General features: G+C 40.2%; 1 non-coding gene across 1 annotated transcript; it reads left to right on the top strand.

Moving 5' to 3' along the window:
- The first annotated feature begins 268 nt into the window (after positions 1-268).
- trnag-ucc (transfer RNA glycine (anticodon UCC)) lies at positions 269-340 on the top strand. The gene has a single exon. It is a non-coding gene; the product is annotated as a tRNA-Gly (tRNA).
- The last annotated feature ends 7,026 nt before the right edge of the window (positions 341-7,366 follow it).

Genomic DNA, 7,366 nt, shown 5'->3' with positions numbered 1-7,366 from the left:
TTAAATAGGGGAGATTTTTTTTAATCACAAAAAAAATATGTGAATGTAAAAACCTTTTTAGACTGGCAAATAATTGAGCTACCTCACGACGCACTCTTGTTAGAGACAGAGTAGACATTCCTGCGTCCTAATGATTACGTCACTGTTATCACTCTTAGATATGTTACGTGTTTTATTCAAACAATGTCCGTACAAAAGTAAATTTATACGTCAAACAGATGACATCAGCTAATTTTCATTAATTAAAATAGGAGGCAGGGGTTACATCGCGTTGGTGGTATAGTGGTTAGCATAGCTGCCTTCCAAGCAGTTGACCCGGGTTCGATTCCCGGCCAACGCAGATCTTTTTAATCCAGATGCAATATATTGGATTGTTTTCAAGATATCACAAAATTATTCATGATACATTTTGCCTGCATAACTTATAAACTTGAAAAAAACTCGACAAACATTTATGACGTAATTATGTTTTAAAACATTTCCATTTACATCAGCACCTCCAAGTCCAAGTCAATGGTTCTCGCCCGGAAAAAGGGTGGAGTGCCATCTCCGGGTAGGGGAGGAGATCTTCCCCCAAGTGGACGAGTTCAAATACCTCAGAGTCTTGTTCACGAGTGAGGGAAGAGTGGATCGAGAGGTCGACGGGCGGTTTGGTGCGGCGTCTTCAGTAATGCCATGAATTGATTAACGTGGACCCCGACTTAAACAAGTTGAAAAACTTATTCGGGTGTTACCATTTAGTGGTCAATTGTACGGAATATGTACTGTACTGTGCAATCTACTAATAAAAGTACCAATCAATCAATCAATCAATGCGGACGCTGTATCGACCCGTTGTGGTGAAGGAGCTGAGCCGGAAGGCAAAGCTCTCAATTTACCGGTCGATCTACATTCCCATCCTCACCTATGGTCATGAGCAGTGGTTTATGACCGAAAGGACAAGATCACGGGTACAAGCGGCCAAAATGAGCTTCCTCCGCCGGGTGACGGGGCTCTCCCTCAGAGATAGGGTGAGAAACTCTGCCATTCGGGAGGAACTCAAAGTAAATCCGCTGCTCCTCCACATCGAGAGGAGCCAGATGAGGTAGTTCGGGCATCTGATCAGGATGCCACCTGAACACGCCTGCCTGGGGAGGTGTTTGACCCAGGACACATTGGGAAGACTATGTCTCCCGGCTGGCCTGGGAACGCCTAGGGATCCCCCAGGAGGAGCTGGACGAAGTGGCTGGGGAGAGGGAAGTCTGGGTTTCCCTGCTTAGGCTGCTGCCCCCGCGACCCGACCTCGGATAAGCAGAAGAAGATGGATGGATGGATATTTACATTTGAGTCTTGAACTGAAGGTAACATTAAGTTAAAATCAAATAATTGTTCTGCACATTTCCATGTTCTTGAGTTTGAGTTTATTTGGAACATGCAAGCATACAACATGATACATCACAATTTCCAGTTTCTCTTTTCAACATGTTCGAAAAGGAGTAGGAAGAAGGAGAAATTATTTAATCCTACCCCTTTTCTTTTAAATAACAGTTGCTAAAACTGTTGTTCATTTCCTGTTCTCAATGTATTTACAATATACTCCATAAGTAATCACAATAAAAATAAATAAATAAATAATTGGTGAAGTAAGTTTTATTCCATACGATGAGATAAGTAAGATTATTTTGAGAATGAAAGAATGAATGGGTGAATATAATCAGAATGTTTATCATGGTTCTTCTTTTTTGTACTTTGTAAACACTTCCAGTTTGAAGAGTTTCTTGAAGTGGATGATATTAGTACATTGTTTGATTGCTTTGCTTAATCCATTCCATATTTTAATTCCACATACTGATATCCTGAAGGTCTTAAGTGTTGTACGTGCATACAAATGTTTTAAAGTACATTTTTCTCTAAGATTATATTTCTCCTCTTTTGTCGAGAAGAATTGTTGTATATTCTTGGGAAGCAGGTTATAGTTTGCTCTGTGTATAATTTTAGCTGTTTGCAATTCCACTATGTTGTGGAATTTCAGTATCGTTGATTCAATAAATAAAGGGTTTGTATGTTCTCTATATCCAACATTATGTATTATTCTAACTGATCTTTTTTGTAACACTGTTGGTGAATGAAGTGTACTTTTGTAATTATTTCCACATATTTCTACACAGTAACTCAGATATGGTAACACTAGCGAGCAGTAGAGAATATAAAGTGATTTTTGGTCTAGAACATATTTGGCTTTATTCATTATTGACGTATTTCTTGCTACTTTATGTTGTATATTTTTACATGAGGTTTCCAGTTCAATTTATCATCAATCATTATACCTAGATATTTGGTTTCATTTACTATTTTGATTTGTATTCCGTCTATTTGTATTTGTGTTTGACTTTCTCTTCTGTTACCAAATAGCATTATTTTAGTTTTACTGAGATTCAGTGATAGTCTGTTTTTGTCAAATCATTTTTTCAATTTGTTAATTTCTTCTATTATTATTTCTATTATCCTCTGTGTTCTCTCCTGAACAAAACGCTTTTGTATCATCCGCAAATAATACTAACTTTAAATCTCTTATAACTTTACAAGAGATGTTCTTTTCAGCTTGTTTTTTGTTCAACAAATACGATGGCGGCACGTTTACGGCAAAAACATGACACTTATAGGGCAAAAATCAACGTGGCTGTGTGTTGACCAGAAAATATTCGATCACTTTTATTTATTTATTTATTTATTTGTCACCTTTATTTATAAATTTCAACATTTACAAACAGCGGAACATAATAATCAAAGTAAGTACAAAAACAGTACAAAACAGTACATAAACAGCACCAGGGGGTTGTAAATTCAAAATAACTAAAATGGAATGCAATATGGCTTCACGGTGGCAGAGGGGTTAGTGCGTCTGCCTCACAATACGAAGTTCCTGCAGTCCTGGGTTCAAATCCAGGCTCGGGATCTTTCTGTGTGGAGTTTGCATGTTCTCCCCGTGAATGCGTGGGTTCCCTCCGGGTACTCCGGCTTCCTCCCACCTCCAAAGACATGCACCTGGGGATAGGTTGATTGACAACACTAAATTGGCCCTAGTGTGTGAATGTGAGTGTGAATGTTGTCTGTCTATCTGTGTTGGCCCTGCGATGAGGTGGCGACTTGTCCAGGGTGTACCCTGCCTTCCGCCCGATTGTAGCTGAGATAGGCGCCAGCGCCCCCCGCGACCCCGAAAGGGAATAAGCGGTAGAAAATGGATGGATGGATGGAATGCAATATATATGTATATATATATATATTAGACTTAGACTTAGACTTCCTTTTTATTGTCATTCAAATTTGAACTTTACAGAACAAATAAGAACGACATTTTGTTGCATTAGCTCTTGGTAGTGCAGGATAAAAAAGGCAATAAGGTGCAGATATAAATAAATAGATTACTGTAAAGATAAATATATTGCACTTTTGGATATGCATCCAAAATTATGGATGTATGTTATATTGTTTTTTAATTCCAGCGAGTTAATCCATTTTGGGGGGAGTTGAGGGGATAATTTAATTATGATGCATTCAAGAGTCTTACGGCCTGAGGGAAGAAGCTGTTACAGAAACCTGGAGACCTGGAGGTTCTGCTTCGGAAGCTGCGGAACCTCTTCCAAGAGTCCAGCAGTGAAAACAGTCCTTTGTGGGGTTGGGAGGAGTCTTTGCAGATTTTCTGAGCCTTGGTCAGGCAGCGGCTTTTAGCGATCTCCTGGATAGGAGGAAGCGGAGTCCTGATAATCTTTTCCGCCGTCCTCACCACTCTCTGGAGAGACTTACAGTCTGAGGCATTGCAGGCTCCAGTCCAGACAGAGATGCTGTAGGTCAGCAGGCTCTCTAGTGCCTCTGTAGAATGCGGTGAGAATGGGGGGAGGGGGCTGTGCTCTTTTCATCATATATTATATATAAAAAATTTACATTATTGCAATCAGTTGATAAAAAATTGTCCTTAACAATTATAAAAGCTTTTAAAAAAAAATCTACTCTGCTAGCATGTCAGCAGACTGGGGTAGATCCTGCTGAAATCCTATGTGTTGAATGAATACAGAATCCTTTTGAATCGGAAAAACATAATTTTTGAATCGGGAATCGGGTTGAATCGAAAAAATCAATTTATAATCAAATCTCGACCCCAAGAATATATATATATATATATTAGGGGCGGCGTGGCGCAGTGGGAGAGTGGCCGTGCGCAACCCGAGGGTCCCTGGTTCAAATCCCACCTAGTACCAACCTTGTCACGTCCGTTGTGTCCTGAGCAAGACACTTCACCCTTGCTACTTATGGGTGCTGGTTGGCGCCTTGCATGGCAGCTCCCTCCATCAGTGTGTGAATGGGTAAATGTGGGAGTAGTGTCAAAGCGCTTTGAGTACCTTGAAGGTAGAAAAGCGCTATACAAGTACAACCCATTTATTTATTTATTTATATATATATATATATATATATATATATATATTGAATTATCCATAGAATAGTGCTCAATACCGTGGTAGAGCGCAATATGTAGGTGTGGGGAAAATCACAAGACTACTTCATCTCTACAGAACTGTTTCATGAGAGGTTCCCTCAATCATCAGGAGATTTTAATGGAAGCATTCACATACAATGGTTTGTATAGAGCACAGAGTGGGTGGGTACAGGCAGGCATAGGGTGTGGTGATTGGCTCATGTGTTACCTCGGAGGTGTTTCCGTCTGTGGCGGCATGTTAAAATGATTTCACTGCGCTTGTTGAGGGATGATAAATCTGGATGATATATAATAAACAGTTTCTCTTTTAAGCATAGGTTGCATATTTTATTACCACTGTTGTAAGGTGTGCTGGATGCAAGAATTTGCCATGTTATTGAATATTCAACATTATTGTCTTTGAGGTTCCAAATGTGCTTGCTGAGTTCTGTAGAATTCCGCAAAGTCTGGTTTCTAAAGGAGGCCTTGTGATTATTCCATCTGGTTATAAACTCTTCTTCGGTTGATCCTACGTACGTGTCGGATGTGTTAATGTCCTTGCGTGTTACCTTTGCTTGGTAAACGACTGATGTTTGTAAGCACCCCCCGTTGAGAGGGCAATCAGGTTTCTTGCGACAGTTACATTCCTTATTGGTTTCAGAGTCGTTTAGTCTGGGGGTAGGCAGTCCTTTTGCAATTGCTTTGTTGTGGTTTGAAATGATTTGTTGTATGTTATTCATACAGCTGTAGCTCAATTTAATGTTGTTCTGGTGATCCGTAGGCTGTTGTTAGGGTGTTGCCTTTGGGGAAGTGTTTGTCAATCAGAGTGAGGAAATTGTGGCCGATATTGGTTGAGACGTTTTCGCTGAATGGGGGGTTGTACCAGATGATGTTGTTTCGTTTTTTGCTCTTTTTTGGTTGGTTTCCTGGCGTGGGCTCATAGGTGAGGGTGAAGTTGTATCCGCTTTTATCAAGTGCTTTCTGGTACGGGGGGGTTGCTTGGTCGAATTCAGCTTTGCTAGATGACAGTATCGATAGTCTTTTATTAATTACGGTAGGTGTTCTTTTCGTGGTGGTGGGTGGGTGGTTGCTGTCATGGTGCACATATTGGAGTGTTGTGTTGGGTTTCGTGAATGGTTGGTAGCTGTTATTTCTCAGGTTGAAAGTGACGTCGAGGAAGTTGACGGTTTGCTTGTTGGCTTCAAACGTGATCCGTAGGCTGTTCTTTTTGAAGATTTGGCATATGCGCTTCTTGGTATTCTCGCTGCTCTTTGGCGAGGCACGGCACACTGCCAGTCCGTCATCACGGTAAATACCAAGGTTCAAGTTGAGGCTAGCAAGCTGGGAGAGGAGGAAACTCCCAACGAGTTCACACGTTTCTGCTCCGTCAAAACTCCCCATAGTAACGTCAAATGTTGAATTGTTCTTTTTGTGCCATGGTGTACTGTTGCGGATGAGTATGGAGTTCTTTGCGTGGATGATGATGTTTCTTTCGTTGCCTGTGATTGAGTCGTAGTCCGAGGCGAAGTCTAGTGCTTGGGTCAGTAGGTCTTGCGTGATGGAAGGGTAAAATTCTTCGATGTCGAAGGAGATAAAGTTGTGTTGTTTGTCTTGGATGTTGTTAAACCATTTGATTACTGTTACTGTATTCCTCCATTGGTTGAGTGGTGTTTTGTCCTTGATATTTGTGTTGATTCTGTCCAGGATTATTTTGCTGATTTTTCCTATTTCAGATTTAGTTGGGTTTATTAGTCGGTATGTTGGGTTATTTGCGAAGTTGGGTTTGTGGTCCTTCAATGTGATGAAGGCTTCCTTGTCTGCTGTGGCGTCCACCCTGTCCTCAATATCCAGTTTGGTTGCGACCCGCTTGTTTTACAGGTGGATGTTCTGTAAAGTGTTGGGTTGCGCTTTTTTGTCTGATTTGGTGATGCTTTTGTCCAGTAAAGTGTTATGTTCTGGTATGTCCATTCTGTAGAAGTTAGTGGTTTTATCGGCGGCTATGATGAGGTTGCTTACTTTTTGATGCGCTCCGTGTCATTTTTCAGCTTGGTGAGGAATGGGTTGCGGGCTGGCTTGAATTTGACTGATTGTATCATTTTGAGCATGTCGTTCTCAAAGTCCTTTAATTCCTTGACTGTGGGTGGGTTCTTGGTAGATTTGAATCCGTAAGTTTCCTTTTGCGTTCCTTTTGTTTCAGGGTGGAGGAAAAAGTGTGCTTTCCACTGCATCCTTCTTAGGAAGGGTTCCGTCTTTTCTATGAGTCTTTGCCTGTAGTCCTTCTGCACGGGTATGGGAATGTTCTTCGTGGAGTAATCAATGCTGAATTTTTCCATTTCGGATCGTCGTACAGTGCTCAACAAATGTGCCCTATATAAACCATTGTATGTGAATGCTTCCATTAAAATCTCCTGATGATTGAGGGAACCCCTCCTGAAACAGTTCTATAATGTTGAAGTAGTCTTGTGATTTTCCCACACCTATATTGAATATTGTCCACGATCGATCACGTTTTATTTTTTTCACTTCCTTGTTTTTCTGCTTTTTTTTTCACCTTTATTTATAAATGTCAACATTTACCTACTGATGAGAAACACAAATCAAAAAGAATTACAAAAACAGTACAAAACAGCACCAGGGGGTTGTTAATTCAAAGTAACTCAAATAGGATACAAAAAATATTCATATAATAAACAAAGTGCAAAGCCACATAGGCTCACTCAATTTCAGTAAATAACTTAAATTTGGAACACAGCATCGTCGTTTTCACCGATTTTTTGTTGCTAGAGATAGATAGTTTTTTAATGTTAAGGCACAAAATTCCGGAAAGAAACTTACATTTATGAATATAAAACTGTATCACGTTTTAAATAAATACAAAACTCTATCACGTTTTAAATAAACCACAACCTAGCGTAT

This window comes from Nerophis ophidion, linkage group LG16 (genome assembly GCF_033978795.1).
Source record: "Nerophis ophidion isolate RoL-2023_Sa linkage group LG16, RoL_Noph_v1.0, whole genome shotgun sequence".
NCBI classification, from domain to species: domain Eukaryota; kingdom Metazoa; phylum Chordata; class Actinopteri; order Syngnathiformes; family Syngnathidae; genus Nerophis; species Nerophis ophidion.
Note: the sequence above shows the minus strand (reverse complement) of the source record. Positions and strands in the feature narration are given on the sequence as shown.